We start from the raw sequence: 14,227 nt of genomic DNA, 5'->3' as shown, positions 1-14,227 counted from the left end.
AATGTCTTTCAGTAAGAAAAATGTTCAAATTTTGAAAAATTACCATGAGATGGGAAACTATTTCCTGTGTACTTGCAAAATGGTGCCTGTGGTTGTAGTTGAGAAAACCCAGCATGCACACTGGCAACAAAAAAAAGGATGAAATCCTGAGGCACTTGTGCATGTGATGCCATTAGCAAGTATACATGACAAAAATGTAACTTTGTGTGGCTTAATGGTGTCACATTGTACATGTGCAAGACTTTGGGGGTTTTTAAATTACTTTGCATTGTTGCAAACTAAACTGCATCTGGATGTAGTTTAGTTTCCAATGTTGCAAATTTCAACAGTGCAGCTGTTAGCTTGCCCACCCCCCCAGCTGCGAGAGATGCAGACAGGATTTGTGGAAAAAAAAGGATTGGGCTCCTCACTGCTTCTGCCTTGAGCAGGCACCTTCTGAAGGCAAAAGCGGCAAGGGGCCTGATCCTTCTTTTTCTTCTTCAACAGAGCCTGCCCATTTCTCCCACTGCCAGAGGGGTGAGTGGCCCCTGAGCTGTAGGGGGCCCTGATTCTTCCCTCCACAGCAGTGACACCCCCTGGGGCTGCTGGGGTAGGCAGCTAGTGGGCTGGGTGTTGCCCCAGCTTGGGATCAGGGAAGAGTTGGATTGGGCCAAGCGCTGCCTCTGAGCTAGGGCAGCACCTGGCCCACTAGCAGCCCAGCTGCTCATGGCCGAGAGGTGCCACCACTGCAGAGGGGAGGACCAGGGTCCCCTGTAGCTTGGCCTGCTGACAGGTGCCTTCTGACGGTTGAAGTGGTGAGGGGCCTGATCCCTTTTATTTATTTATTTTTCCTGTGGAGTCTGTCTACAGCTAGGGAGGAGAGCTGCTGCCAGGCTGAGTGGCCCCTGAGCTGTGGGATGCCCCAGCCCTTCCCTCCATGGTGGTGGCACCCCCCAGGACCCACTGGGTGGGCTAATAGCAGGTCAGGTGCTGCCCCATCTCAGAGCTAGCACCTGACTCAATCCAACTGTTCCCCAAGCCTGCAGGCTGGAAGCCGGCTGGGCGTTGCTCCACGGGTGGGCTTGGGGAGCAGTTGGATAGGGCAAGGTGCTGCCTCCAAGATGGGGCAGCACCTGGCCTGCTAGCAGCCTGCCTAGGTGGCCCTGGGGGTGCTGCCACCATGGAGGGAAGGACTGGAGCCCCCCACAGCTTAGAGGCTTCTTGGCCCACCTGCAGCTCACCAACTAGCTGTGGGCAGATTCTGGCTGCAAAAAAAAAAAAAAAAAATCAGGTCCTCTGCCGTAATATGATAGAAAAATAGAAAGAGTGGATTTCAGTTAAAAAACTGCGGTTTCAATTTAGATGGCATAGAATAAAACCTTGGATATTAAACCCCCGTCATGTGTACAAGTGCCCCTAGGCTGCAGTCCTAGTACGTGAATGCCTTAGGATAATGGCTTGAGCTACCTTTTTAAAATGCTAACATACTCCAACAGTTTGAGAGGTTTTTCCCCCTTAGGAGTATATACTGGGTCCAAGCAACTTCACTGATAGTGTTTGGTTTTTGTTTGGGTTTTTTTGTTTGGGTTTTTTTGGGTTTTTTTATAATTAGGCGGATTTTCCTTCCTAGTTGAGAGCTACTGCGTACAGCTTCCTCTCAAGCCTATTACAGCTGCTGCTGAAATTGCAAGTGGATTTGCTCCTGAGAGTGCTATCAGCCCGGGGTGAAAGGAAAGTGCTTTTCTTAATGCAGGTTCTCTGGGCCTTATTGCTAACCTTCATGGTCACCAGTGGCAAAGAACTAAAAAGGTTTGTGTACAAACTAATTAATTACTCCAAAAACCTTTGAATATAATAAAGAATAATATCCATTCTCTAGAATGTTGAATCTTTTCTATAAAATTTGAGAAAGAACCATATGTGCCATGGAATTGCAGGGGTTTGTTTAAATATGCTATAAAAAAGTCTTGTTTTCTCCAGTAAACTTGATAGGACTTCCCCAGAAAGGCTAATTAATCTCTTTGGATTACTGTTTGAGTTATTTGTTGATGCACTAGTCTGCAGTATGTATGCTTGTAACATTATTTAGACATAACAATTTGCTGTAATGTAGGATTTATACATTTAAATTCTTGAAGCTTTACACACCCGTGCTATCTCTTCCTTGCACTTATGAAAGTACATGCTGGGCACATCTCTATGTGCCACTGACCGCATGGTTGATACTGCACAGTCCAGCAGTGCATGGGTCATTTTCGACCCTACTATGCAGTAGTGCCCATGTCATGATTAGTGCCTGCAGATGCTACATTGCCATAACGATGTAGCATCTCATGTAGATGTGCCCATTAATTACCACTGCTACTACTAACAACAACAACAGCAACAACTGCTAGCATGATATAATTCTTTAAGTAGTACTTCTGGATATCTATTTATGAATGATGACAAAATACACATCCTTCTTGATATGTATCTGTGGGTCAAGTCTAGCCATTTCAGTGGAAAATGTATGGAAGTGATTTACTATCATTCATGTGTATAAGTACATACAGGTATGACAGATGGGTTAGATTTACTGTCACTCAAGGTTCACTCAAGGTTTTGATTATTCAATCCAGCCAGGCTTGAAAGTACCGAAACTGACTGCAATTTATTTGATATGTTTGTAGAACTTGACCCATAGAATTAAGGCATCAGTTTCCCATCAAATAAAATAATAATACCTCTTGGCAATTATTTAATTTGTCTTCTACATTTAACAGTAGCATTTGTTTATTTCCAGTTTCTGTAATACAGACTACTGCGTATATATATCTTGAAGAAGAATACTTTCCAGTGTTACAAATAGAGTCATTTGAAAAAAAAAAAAGAAACCTGCCAAAGATGTACTCATTTACACTGCACTGCTACCCAGGGGTTCCAATCAGAGCTGGAGAACTATGGTGTCAGGCAAGGTATAAACGGATTGGTAAGTGTGTCTATAGATGATGCAGTAGTGATAAAGAATTGGTGACAATTTAGAAGCATGACAACTAAAAGATATTAAAAGATCTATTCAGAACAGACCAGCTCAAAGGATGCTGTACAGGTAGGCAAGAGAGGAGGTTGTCTGGCTCAAATGAATTGAGCTAACTCTCTGAACATATGTACCCTCCCTATCCCTGCATCTCCCATCCCCCAAAGCTTTAAGGTAGAGTGGAGGGACAGCTTACTGCTGTTGCTACTCTCATTGTAGTAGCATTCCCAAGAATACTATTGCATCAGAGAATCCTGAAAAGAGTGTTCAATGATCCCAAGGGTGGGTCATTATCTAGTAGCTATGAAGTTTGATTAACCCTTTCAAAGGTACGACAGACATTAGTACTACCTTTCTTGCTCCTTAATTATTTTTCGATTACATATCTCAATACATCCACTGTTAGTATTGGGTTTTTCTGTTTTAGAAAATCTGAATTCCTATCTCTGGTTGCAGGAATAATGCCATCTATCACTGAATAATAGTATATAATCTTATAAAAGATGCCTGAAGTATAAAAAAATACTGCTACACAAGGTTTGGAAGATGCAACATTTTTAAGCAGGAACAAAAAATAAAAATTAAAAATACAAAGGAATGAGGCCAAACCCCCCCCCCTTTCTCTCTCTCTCTCCTTTAACACCTTTCAAAAACTAGAAAAAGTTAAATAGCTGTCAATGCTTGAATAGTTCATATATTTCCCTAGAATTCTGTTTGAGATCTCAGCATTTTTTGAGAGAGAGAGAGGCTAGGGCCAGAAGTTGCACATGAATGGGTTTAAGTGAAAACTGGTTTAACTTGTAACAGAACAAAAGCTCAGTGCACATAAACCAGTTTCAAAATGGCTGAAACTGGTTTAAGGTAAACCTGGTTGAACGTAGTATCAGACTTAACTTATTTGGATGAAACTGGTTTATGAAACTTCTGTCCCAGACCCCTTCCTGGTTCAAGTTAAATCAGTCCCTCAGCATCCCAGCATGCTTTGTAGGCCTGGGCTGTGCTGTATTGTCTGCTTCAGAGAGCAGGGCTGGCCCTGTCCCTCTACTTTGCAGCTGGAGCAGTGAAGGCTGGCTGACAAAGGGGGTAGAGGGTGCAAGCCCAGCTGAGAATGCAGACCAGTCCCCAGGCACACTCTGGAGGGGGTCTGTGGCCATGGAGGGGGGTTAAACACCCCTTCCCCCACTCAGACTTACTGCTGGCTGCAACTGTGGACTACAAATCCCAGAGGCACCTGGAAGCAGAAAGAGGAAGTGACGAGCAGTCCTGCAGAGTCCTGCTGCTTTGATTTTTGGACTGCAAATCCCAGAGACCTTGGGGGCAGCAGGAAGAGGAAGCAAACACACAGCCCATTCTAGCTATGTGCCAGAGAGCTGTGCTGTAGCGCCTCCTGGCTTCTGGCCTGAGCCGCTGCAGGCATGTGGCTAACTTTCCTGGATCAAAGGTAAATGTCTGTTTGCTTCTGTTTCAATGTAATCACTGCAGTTTAGACTAACCTGAATCAAGTCAGCCTCAGGCTTTTTGACTGTCTACAGAGAGAGAGAGAGAGTTGTTTCCCTCATTCAGCGAAATATAGCATAGAGGATGCTGGTACTGATGGTGCCTTCACAACTCAACAGAAGTTTAAACAATTAAATAAAAACTTTATTTTGGATGATTTATATGAGCATCTGCTATTTACCTACCACTCATTGCGCGGGAGATCTTGGATAGAATAAGCTTGCAGAACTATTGCCAAAAGAAATATATGCAGACTATTTCCTTGAAAAGATGTGTGGGGAAATGCTGCATATCAATATCATGATCCATTTTTTAATTATTTGTACTTTTATGCTAATAAAAATATTTTCAGACCTTTGGGATCTGGTATTATGGTATATTTAAGAGAGAAATAGGCTTGATTTTTGTCTTCTTCCTTCTCTATCAGAGTCTTGGTAATAAGCCTTCTTCCTAAAATTGTACATGTTTGCTTGCCAACTAGGGGAGAAACTTGGATGAGGTTGTTTTACATATACATCTGAAAAAAAATGTTATTTCATTGCTCATAGAGTGTCTATATTGGTTTGAAATGACGCATTTAAAAATGGCCAGTTTCTGGAAACATCATTTTCTTGGTCATTCATTATGAATAACTCTCAGCGCTTTTGTGTATACCCAGGCAAAACTTTTGAGTGAATAATTTATTTATCCAAGAAAATACAGTTCTGGATTGACTAAAACTATTGTGATGATTTGGTTGCTGAAAACCTTTGGCTAGCAAGGAAATACGAAATATCTGTAATTTTCTCCTCTTTCTTGTGTCATTTGGACATGTATGATGATTTTTTTTTTCATTTTGGGAAAAAAAAACAACAATGAGGCTAACTTAGCCTAACTTTATTTTTTTTTAATATTAAAAAAATAGAAGAAAATATGTTTTTGTTATTATTTTTCATTTTTTGTTGTGCTGAATGAAGAGAAATATTTTAGTTAATCCAAAATAGAAGACTTTTCCAATGTTTTGATTCTGCTAGTGAATTAGGTAGGGAAATGCTATTATTTCCATGTTACAGACAGGTGAAGCAAAGGGACACCAATCAAATAGGAAGTGACCAAATGGAACTGAACCCAACTTGCTCAAGTGGCAGGCCAGTGTCCTCCTTCAAGGGGAGGGGCATGTTCCTCAGTGGAGTTTTAAAGTACCATATTTACTCAAATATAAGATGAGGTTTTTCACCACTCTGCATGGGGGGTGAGGGGGGGTGGTGGAGGAAAGCCCTGTGCTTTATATTCGCATACAAGCAAACCTCATTAAATACATTGCCTATCATTAAACTGCTGCCAAAAGCAGCATGTGCTCTAAAATGGAAACCAGCTAAGCAGCTGATTGAATGCAGCTACCACTGAGTATGACTTTAAAACATATGGCCCATAAGGGGCAAACATACTGATAGGGACTTTTTTTTGGTGTGGCTCTTTAAAAAAATGGCTGGGGGGTAGTTCTCCCCCAGGAGGGAATGAGAATTGGCTTGGAGGTACTTCAATACCAAGCCAGTACTCAGAGGTAGAAGCTAGCTCCAACACCTACCCCTGGTATAAAAAAATGCCTTTTTTCCCCCTTTTTGGCCCATAAAAAAGGGCAGTTACTCCCCCAAGGAGAGAACTAGCACCAGGCCTGGAAGTACTGCAATACCAGGCCAGCACCAGGAGGAACAGAGGCAGACCTGGTGCTACATTTGATCTTAGTCAAAAAGACAGATGCTGATGGGAGCCGACCACAAGGATAGGGCAGTACAACCTATCTGAATAAGATATAAGGTAGTGCTCAACCAACTCTTCTTCAAGTCATGGTGAGCCAATACATTGAACACCCAGTCAGAGATAATTTTGGAATCCCTCCAACCCTTGACAAGGTGAGGAAAGTCATGAAGCAGATGGAAAAACAAGGCATCTGGAGTGGATGGAATCTCCAAAGAAATCTTAAAATGGGAGGAGAGGAGCTGACATCACAGCCTCATGCCCTCATCTTAAGGATCTGGAATGATGAGGAAATCCTAGATGACCTCAGTTATACCATGACTGTGACAATCTTCAAGAAAGGAGACAAGTCTGACTGGAAACTACAGAGGGATTGCCTTTGCTGTCTACCATGGGAATGATCATTGCAAGATCCCTTCTGAACCATCTCCTTCCACTTGCTGAAGAGCTCTTCCTGGAATGTCAGTGTGGGTTTAAGCAGACAAGGTTCCTTGGGTGAATTTGATATCTTTTATTAGACCAACCCAAATAGTTGGAGAATAGTTATTAAGCAAGCTTTCGGGTTCAAAAACCCTTCGTCAGGCTAAGGAAGTTTCAGCAGTTGGTGTGTGCTCTTCCACCAACTGCTGAAACTTCCTTAGCCTGACGAAGGGTTTTTGAACCCGAAAGCTTGCTTAATAACTGTTCTCCAACTATTTGAGTTGGTCTAGTAAAAGATATCAAATTCACCCAAGGAACCTTGTCTGCCTAAGTCCTTAGACCAACACGGCTAAAACTTATACCCCTGCAGTGTGGGTTTAGGGCACTAAGAAGCACAACTGACATGAACTTTACAGCTTGCCAGCTGCAGAAGAAATGTCAGGAGCAACCTAAACCTCTCTACATGGCCTTCTTTGACCTCACAAAAGCTTTCAATTGTGTCAGCCAAGAAGTTTTGTGGAGGATTCTTCTGAAGTACAGATGACCATGCAGTGGTGGCCTAAGGGTTGCTGGGGCCCTGGGCAAGAGAGTAATTTGGGGCCCCTTAGAGGCTTAATTTTTGATCTATAAGCAAGCTGGACATTTTCAATTTCAATTTCACTTTGCGCTACCCATGAAACTGCTATGGGGATTTTCAGATGCCAGGTCTACCCCATTCATGCCTATGGGGACTTTCAGACACCAATGAAATACAAATATTCATTGTAATTAATTTTTATTTTTGTAAAGTGTGGGGCCCCAGGCAGTCGCCCCATTTGCCTCCCCTAAGGCTGCTACTGGTTCATGGAAATTTGTCACCGTTCCCTGCATGTTCCATGATGGTATGTGAGCAATGGTTCTCAGTAATGGATCTATCACAGATCCCTTTGAGGTTAATATGGGAGTTAAGCAATGCTACATCATCACTTCAACACCCTTCTCAATATTCCTTGCCACAATGTTACATCTGATCACCAAAAAGCTTCCAGGCAGAGTGGAGCTAAACTACTGAATGGATGGTAAGCTTCTTAACCTTAGCCAACTGTGAGCCAAAACCAAAAACACCCTGACTGCAATCATCAAGCTCCAGCATGCTGATGATGCTGTAGCGTGTGTTTACTTGGAAGCTGACCTTCAGGGAATCATCAGCGTCTTTACCAAGGCATACAAGCTGGACCGGGCTGCTCAGTGCCTCATCTGCATATACATTTTTTGGAGCATCCGAAGACTTGTGACAAGGACACCTGTCCTTCCTGTCATAAGTGGGGAGCTAAATACTACACTGTACCAGCATGTATCCCCACAACTACCACCACTTCCCCGTGCTACCTGCTATCCGGAGTGGTGCTGCAGGGGCAGAAGGAGGAGGAGCTGCTGTAGTGGGGGGAAGCTGAGCAGTACCTTGGCAGCTGTGATAGCAGCTCCCCCGGGAAGCTGTGCACGCTGTTTGGGGCTGGGTCAGTGCAGTCTGGTGGACATGGAGCAGGTATGGGCAAGAGGACAGTGCAGGCTACTCTGGATGGGAGTGGGCAGGACTTGGCCACATACACAGCACCACAAGGACAGCTCTAGGATGGATGGTGGGGCAAGGGTGGTGGACTGCACACACACCGTCACCTGCATCTGCAGCACACCACCTGGGTGAGCTCTGCTTAGACTCAGACTTAAACTTTGGCCCAGTTCCTTTTCATTCTGGTTGTCATTTCCTGCCTTATTAATGCCAGAGAATCTTTTACATTGTGCACTACTACATGGGCTTTCAAGGACATCCACCTATTGCCACCTCCTTTCAAGCTGGCACCTCACGTAACTCATTTCAAGATGTGGAATGAACTACAGAATTGGTGCAATGAAATGAATAAGACTGAAGTTATTCTGACCCACATGGGATATTCCTATTGCTTTAATAATTCCAAAGCTTCTAATCTCTCAGAGTTAATAAGGGGCTACACTTTTGTGACTGTATGGATTACCTTAATGTGTGCTGCATTAGAGATTTATTCCCATGTATAAATAATGATAATTGCATTCAGTTAGCAAAAGGAGCATGCATAACATTCTTACTAAAATTTCTGTAAAAAGGGTCTTATTTTTTTTTCTTTTTTTTAAAGGATTCCTTGGTCTTTTCATCCAAGGATTTTAAAGCATTTTCTACATCATATCTTAACCAAGCACCACCACCACCTTGTGTTGCTCAGATAATTTGGTGAGGAGTGTTGCATAAGTTAAACAGAGATATAGGTGAAATAGCACCACTATCATAATTTTACAGGGACAGGGAGGCTCAGCGAAAGTAACTCTCCGAGGTCACACAGGGCATGTCTACATGTGCAGTTAATGCCACTGAATAACATCTGGCGCAGTTCATGCTGGAGTTTCTTGCTCCCACGTGCCACATTTGCCTGTGCGCCTGGGATCACAGCACATTGAGTCTGGTTAGAGTGGCCCTGGATGGCAGGGGGCACCCAGGAGTCAGCCTGCCAGCCCAGGGCTGTGCCAACCAAGCAGAACATAGTGCGGAGGGGCTGACTGGGGCATGAGCGTGCTTCATTGTGGAGCTAGCCAGCCCTATCAGTGTTCACATGTGCATTGCAGTGCACTAAATTAGGCTACCATAGGATAGTACTTGTGTTGACAAGTACTACCCTACAGCAGCATTTGTTAGTTTACTGTGGTGTAATAGGGTTACACTGAGAGTACTGCAGAGCTAATTAGACAACCGCCATAAATGTCTTGCATAGACATGTTCACTCTAAGTAAATGACAGTCTTGGGAGGAGTTTAGGAATCCTGATTTCCAGTCTTCCATTATAACACCAAGACATGTTTCTTTCATTTTCATTCTCTGGGATTGGGAAGGATTGTTGGGGGGCGGGAGAGAGATTTTCATTGGTATCTGGATGTCAAACTCATTCACTTTCCTTTGCAAATTCCCACTTTAAAGTATAAATCATTGCATCCTTAATACAGGAAATTGTTAGTCTTAAGTACCTTGAAACTCAATAACTGAAACTAAAAATGAATAGTAAAAAAATAACAGAATAAGTAGATACTAAAAGTAAGATTTTTTTTTTTCCCTACTATTGAGGTGTATGATTCTTAGAAGCAGCTAAACTAATAAGGGTGGCAATCCCATGCATTTCCACAGATCCCTTAATCCCAGGACATGGAAGTGCTAGTTAAACATGCATTGATGAGATCTCACAACACTCTGGTTAGGCAGGACAAGTAAGTTAATATTACATCAACTTTACAGGTGAGTGAAGTTAGTAATACAAAGTCAAACATCAAGACAAACATAACAGAATCCTATGATTGAGTTGTAGTTATCTGAGTTCCACAAAATGTTCTGCGTTTGCCATAGTGATCATTTTAACTAGCTCATCCAATAAAGCTAAGGTATTTCATATGCATTCATTGCACTAATATATAACTGCTAATGCTTAATGCATCTTTTATCCTAAAAAATCACAACACTTTTTAAAGAATCACAAACAAACCACTTTTTGCTGGACAGCTTCCAGGACAATCTGTTCTATCTTCACATTCACACCAATAGAGATGAGAGGTCCATTACTGTACATCTGTGAGGGAGGGAAGGAAACAAGTTGGGTCTAGATTTTAATTGTATGTGTTTTACACTAATTAACTTAATGATGTACTTAATGGAAACTTTTTGTAACCGAAGGAAAATACTCACTTTTTATTGGTCATCAACAGCAGTCCTTCGGTACAAGATTAACAGTCTCCTAGTAAGTAGGAAAGGGAGTTCAGAGATGATTGAAGAGGACAATCCAAGAGCCACATGTTCAACTAATGGATTATGAAATAACTACTTTAAGGAGAGGGGAAAAAAAAGAATGGAAGTAGTACACGTGAAATGAAGTAGCAAACTCTTCACTAGCACTAATTTAGTTGTCCTGTACTTTTCCATTATTTGCTACTGCTTCTTTTTGAGAATATGTTCTTTCCAGTTCATAGCACTGTGGGTAGAAACGGGCATCACCAAACTGAAGCAGACCCATTGTGGCGAGACATGTATGGTCACAGCTGATCTACTTTATTGGGTGACATGCCTTGCCCTTTGTCCTAATGTGGTACAAGGGGCTACATGTTCCTCTTGCCCAGGGATTTTTGGTTCCCTTGCTGCCCTGCATTGTCAGCACAGGTACCAGCACAGGATGGCACAGAGGCAAGGGGTAGCTCAGGAGCTGGGGAATCCCCAGCCCCCAGTGCCTCCGTATGGGGATCTGTGCCTCTGCGTGAAGCACAGGCCAGCGCAGGTCCTAGCAAGGAGGTACTCAGGTGCTAGGGATTCCCCTGCTCCCATGCTGCTCTATGTCAGGATCCTACCTGACCTCTGCCTGAAGCAGTGTGGAGGTCTGAGGTCACATGGGTCCTATTGTGGAGGTATGGGCACCTGAGATTCCCCTGGTCCTGTGCCTCCATTGGGACTTGTAGGTTTTCTCCGCTTGTGGAGACATGCCCTTGGGGTACATCTCTGTAAGCATAAAAAGCCAGGCAGGGGCTCTGGGGATCTAAGGGTACTTCCCCTACCTGGGGTGTGTAGGATTGGGCTTTCAAGCCCCCTGAGCACCTGCCTGGAGTGGTGGTAGAATGCAGGAAGCTCTAGGATGCCCGCACTCTACTGCCGCAGACCAAATAGATGTCACCCATGATGAAGCAGCACATGACCTTGTGTCATGCCACTTACGTGGTACAACAAATGGTGGTGACTGTCTATATGCTTGGCATTTGTGTTGCCATACAAATTGTCACATTTGTGCCACCATAACATCAGACAATGGTTGTTTATCCTGAGTGATCTAGATTTCAGTCTTTCACAGCATATTCAGTCTTCAATATTAAAGATGCATAGATTAAGAATGTAAAAGGTTAATACGTTTTTAACAGCTTGAGTAGTCTTTTGTATTCTAGACAGATGTAAGCCATATTTTTCTAAACAATTAGGACTGTAGAAAAGCAGTGCTGGAAGAGACCTCCGGAGGTGATCTGGTCCAGCCCCCTATGGAAACTTATTAACCTGTTCGACTCTAACTCTCTGCAATTGATGTATTTATTCATTGAAGCATCTATTAATCTTTAATTTAGCCCCTTTAGTAAACTATCTATAAATATAACTTTAAAGTGTGACCACCAAAAGCTTTTCTAGCAACATAGGAAAGAAGTTGGAGATGCATATTTCTGATAGTAAAAGTGAGATTAAGTAGAGTATTGGGATGTATTTGAGCCTGGGGTATTTGAATTAAAGACAGTTGAGGGTAAATATCAGTGAAAGTTCCTTTACTGTGAGGCCTGCCAGACTGTAACAGAATCTCAGAAGGAAACTGGTGTAGATCAAACACTCTTGATTCATTTGGAAACAATTATCTGAGAAACCAACTCTATACTAAAGAAAGCAATCTGCTTTATTCTGCTCTTAATTATTGTTCTTTACATGCTAACAGCATGGTCAGTGCTGTACGGAAACAGTGTATAACTGATACTTGTTCCAAAAGAATTCACAGTTCCAAAAGCAGGTACAGAAGATTTTTTTTTTAAATCCTCAGACTGACTTCTCAAGGAGAACTTAGAATTGATTTATTTACAATGTCTTTGTTTACATTATTAAAACATTTGTTCCTATTGCTTTCTATGCAATTCTGTGACATTTCAAATGTGTAACATGCAGTAAATGTTTTAGAGGAAAAGCAGCAGCCCCCTATATTCAGGTTGCCTGACACCTTCTATTATAAGTGGTTTCTATAGCATAAAATTGAGAAATCTCGGAGTAGACCTAGTTAGCAGTGGAAAAACAGCTCCTTGTTTTCAGTCCAATCAGCAGTGACCCTATCTCCTACCAGTGGCTGGAGAACAGGTAATTAAAAGATATATGAAGGTGAGTCATTTTTGCCAGAAAAGAATATTCCTCTGATTAAACATAGAAAGATGTATAATTACCATCTATAAAATCCCCATCAGATCCTAAGAGAGAGGGAAAAAAAATAAGAACAAAAAAAATAATACAACAGATATTTTTATTCTGTAGTTAAAGGACATGTTAAATCAGACTGATTATAACCCTGAGGAAAGACGCACTGACATTTCTCAACTCTTTTAACCTCTGCTTTTCAGCACACAGCTACCAAATATTGATGAATATTCTGCAGTCCGCATGGTTGCTATGATCAAAAAAGTCTGGCAGCAAAAATTAGTTAAGCAGCCTTCCCCAGTGCTCTGACAGCGAGTTGACTCCAGGGATGAGTTTCTGGGAAAGGCAGACTGTTAAATGAATTATCAATCAGGACAGTAAAATGAATCTCAGTAACTGATTTACTACAAATGCAATTTGGATGCCTATTTATAACGACATGCTGTCTCCCAAATTCTTACATGGAACAATTCTACTTACTTACCATACCTACTTACTACCACTTACCATACCTTAGCTCCCCTCAGTATAACTCCAAGCATCCAATAGTGAAGTTCAAGGGAGTGGAGCTTTTCTGTCTTGGCAATTATTTCCTATAATCTTTTTTCTTGAAGGCTGAACAGCTCAGGATTGGTAATTAAATAGCATGCCTTTTCTTTTTAATTTCTGATAGTCCAAGTCAGTAGTGACTATTGGGGAGGGGTGGAGGGGGCAGGGTGTTAATGTTATCAACATGACATAATAATTTACAGAGTTCTTTTATGATTGTACAAGCCCTTTCTCTTGTGATGAACCCAACATAGCTGCCTCCTGAATACAGCTGCTCAGTGGTTTAAAAGAAACTAGCTAGTGATCTTGGTCCATTGCTTAATAGATAAGCATCCACATCACAAAAACTACCATCATAGTTGTCCCTATATAAGTTGTCACATCAGAAGGCTCAAGGATGAATAGGCAGGAAGACTGAACAAGCTGTCAAGTTAAACTGAAGAACACTAGTAGAGTAACACTGGGAAGTTTCTATTGCTGCTGCTTGTATTCAATGACTCCACAAGTCTCCTGGGATGTCAGACTGGAAACATGACTACTGTTAAATTAACTCTCAAGAGTAAAGCAAAAAAAAGGAAAAAGGAAAAAAAAAATACAGTGAAGAAGGGACTTTTCTCCTTTTCCAGTTACTTTCTGTGATTAAAAGTTCCTACCCTCACCCCCCCTTCCCCCCCCCCAGCCTAGAGCTAGGGTATTAATGAGATGAGAACCATCCCTGCATATCCCTGCCACCATGAGCAAGCACAGCCTTTGCATATGAAGTGACTGTGGTGGTTAATTGACACTTGTGGACGAACTTGCACAGGAGTTCAGGATGTTCACATGATTTTTGATTGTACCACAAACATGTTTTAAGAATTACAATCCCAGATGAGATATTGCAGAAGAGGCTGTCTTCCCCATCCAACCACTGTCAGTTTGGTCTTATGTCCTGAAGCATTAACTTCATTTTCTTTTTATTCTATCTGCTGGTGACTGACATGTTTGTGTGTTATAATCAACATATTTCATTCTGGTCTTGATCCTACTGCACTTATGAGAAATATTCTTCTGTGG

At 42.1% G+C, this 14,227-nt stretch overlaps 1 protein-coding gene and 1 long non-coding RNA gene across 3 annotated transcripts in view; one reads left to right on the top strand and one right to left on the bottom strand.

The window, feature by feature from the left end:
• The window catches only part of LOC109281235 (uncharacterized), a 30,387-nt gene extending 19,848 nt beyond the window's left edge, over positions 1-10,539 (bottom strand). The window contains exons 1-2 of the long non-coding RNA XR_002087820.2: positions 10,391-10,539; positions 10,191-10,274 (exon numbers count right to left, since the gene is read on the bottom strand). This is a non-coding gene — a long non-coding RNA (uncharacterized LOC109281235). The remainder of the gene's footprint in view (positions 1-10,190; positions 10,275-10,390) is intronic.
• RPS6KA2 (ribosomal protein S6 kinase A2) overlaps positions 1-14,227 on the top strand; it is a 534,307-nt gene that overhangs the window by 132,818 nt on the left and 387,262 nt on the right. The gene's annotated exons all lie outside the window — the stretch shown is intronic.

Source organism: Alligator mississippiensis, chromosome 1 (genome assembly GCF_030867095.1).
Source record: "Alligator mississippiensis isolate rAllMis1 chromosome 1, rAllMis1, whole genome shotgun sequence".
Taxonomy (NCBI): Eukaryota; Metazoa; Chordata; order Crocodylia; family Alligatoridae; genus Alligator; species Alligator mississippiensis.
The sequence above is the reverse complement of the archived record's forward strand: the minus strand, read 5'-3'. Positions and strand labels throughout refer to the sequence as shown.